This window comes from Aotus nancymaae, unplaced genomic scaffold (genome assembly GCF_030222135.1).
Source record: "Aotus nancymaae isolate 86718 unplaced genomic scaffold, 86718_ANA_hifiasm-v0.15.2.pri h1tg000036l, whole genome shotgun sequence".
Classification (NCBI taxonomy): Eukaryota; Metazoa; Chordata; class Mammalia; order Primates; family Aotidae; genus Aotus; species Aotus nancymaae.
Window position 1 is genome coordinate 46,556,811 of NW_026988450.1, and position 2,506 is coordinate 46,559,316.

Genomic DNA, 2,506 nt, shown 5'->3' on the forward strand with positions numbered 1-2,506 from the left:
AAAAAACCAATACTTCAGCATTTCTTAGAGTCATCTCAAATCAATTGTGCTTACTATTAGATAATAAAATCCAAAGAAGTCATAGAAATAAATGCTGGAAAAGGGAACAATATTCTAAATCTGAATCTGACAATCCCTCCTCATGCTCCCTTCATATCTGCTTAGAATTAACAAAAAAGTCTTAATATTTTCATAGACAATGAAATAGGCTTCAAAATCATTCAAAGTAAAATTAATTTTAAAAATTTAAAGTGGAATAGCTGGGTGCAGTGGCTCACGCCTGTAATCCTAGCACTTTGGGAGGCTGAGGTGGGTGGACCACCTGAGGTCAGGAGTTCAAGACCAGCCTGGCCATCTTGGTGAAACCCCATCTTTAAAAAAAAAAAAAAATTAAAGTGGAAATCTACCATAGTTAACAGAAATGCTATAAAGAAAAGACTTAAAGTAAATTTTATTGGTAACATGACAGGACCATTCAATTGAAAAGCAGAAGGCAAATGATGAAATTGCACTTAATTCTGAAGCAATTCAGATCCTATCATCCCTACTCCTTTCTAATAAAATAAGCATTTACAACATGGTTTCTTACACGTCTCCCTTACAAAAAGGCTCAGCACAATCATTTATACATTCTAGTTGGTTTTTAACATTTGGTCATGACTGATAAACAAGGTCACACGATTTTACTCTATCGAGTCTGTTGATCTGTATCAGAATGCCTTATGCCAGAATCAGACAGTTCTAATGCAGGATTTACAAATCCAGAATACTCGGAATTTCCGTTATCATCCATTTCGGCACTAACAAAATCATTCTCCCACTCCAGCCCATTGGAATCATCAGAGGCTGATGTAGGATTACTTCCAGTCTTCTCGTTGCTATACTTAAGTGCTGCCCGTAGAATGTCTTCCTCTGTTTTGGAACGTTCTCTCATCGGAAGCATGCTATTCATTCCTTCTTCATCTTCCCACTCTAGATCTAAGGATGTGCTGTCGTCCTTTCCACTAGTTGATTGAGTTTTGGTCATTAAATCACAACTGCTTTCTGTATTAGGCATCAAAACTGTACCATCTGAGAGTCTACTATTTCGAAAAACTTCATACTGTGACTTTGTATTTCCCAAACAAGATTCGAAGTCATCTTCTGGTCCTTGAACTTTGATATTCTCCATTGTTGGAAGGATGATATTGCTGCACAATTCTCTGCCTTTCTTGCTCCAAGAGCTTTAGCTGCTTTGCTGCCCTGGCTGCTTCACGCTGCGCAGCGTATTAAAGCTTCTTCTTCTAGTCTTAACTTCTCTTTTTGTAAGGCTAACACTTTTTGAATTTTCTTATCAAGATGTTTCTGTTTTTTGGCAACAGAATCATAATGCCCTTCTCTTAGGTCAACAGTTTCTTCCTCTGTAAGAGGCCCATGGCTGCTTCGTGGGCTCTCCCCTTCATCGCTTTCTACTAGATTCTCAAACTCTATTGTTAAGTGCTCACCTCTTGAGCATGTTCTAAAATACTTGGATGCTCCGCCGCCTACTCGCTGCAGCCGCCCTGCTTCCTTCCGTCGAGCAGCAGTTCCCCATCGCATGCCGCCCAGGCGCCGCCGCTCCTCCTCCTCCTCCTGCTCAGTGCCCAAACCGCATCCGCGCGGCAAGAGCCGAGATGGGGTTCAGGGACCGAGGGCGGCCGGCCGGAGAGCGTCGGTGTGGGGGGCCTGGGCCATGAAAGGGACGAGGCGTTAGAAACAAAGGTAGTGTTTACTCCAGCGGCTGCCAAGTCACCGCTGCACGAGGGAGGAGAGGGAGGAGGACCGGGCTGAAGGCTCTGGACTTCCTCGCCGTCGGCATGGCCCCTCTCGCCTCAGCCCCCAGCCCAGCATGAGTGCTATTTTTTTAAAAAAAATTTTATTATATATATTTTTTGAGATAGAATCTCGCTCATTCTGTCACCCAGGCTGGAGTGCAGTGGTGTGATCTCAGGTCGCTGCAACCTCCACCTCCTGAGTTCAAGCGATTCTCCTACCTCAGTCTCCCGAGTAGCTGGGATTACAGGCACCCACCACCACGCCAGGCTAATGTTTGTATTTTTAGTAGAGATGGGGTTTCACCATGTTGTCCAGGCTGGTCTCAAAGTCTGGACCTCAGGTGATCTACCTGCCTTGGCTTCCCAAAGTGCTGGGATTACAGGCGTGAGCCACCTCACGTGCCCATCCATGCTTATTCTTGCTCCCACTTTCCTTTATTCTTCACAGGCTTTTTTTCCTGTCAATCTCTTGCACATCAAATTCCACCTTGGCATCTGCTTCTTGTGTTATGGAACCGAACTGGATCAGCTAACCTGGTTCTTCCTTTGTTCATTGTTCTCTGGTAGCACAATGGCTACTGGGAGTACCCTTCCTGCAGTCCAGGAAGTAAAAAATTGTGTTGCTGAAAAAGCCTTTGTCTCAGTGCTAATTTTTCTTTGCGGTACTGAGCATCTATTTCCAACACTACCCGAGGCCAGGAGTTCGAGAGCAG

At 44.4% G+C, this 2,506-nt stretch overlaps 1 pseudogene; it reads right to left on the reverse strand.

Moving 5' to 3' along the window:
- Positions 1–552: 552 nt before the first annotated feature.
- On the reverse strand, positions 553–1,578 carry LOC105727817 (AP-1 complex-associated regulatory protein-like; annotated as a pseudogene).
- Positions 1,579–2,506: the final 928 nt, after the last annotated feature.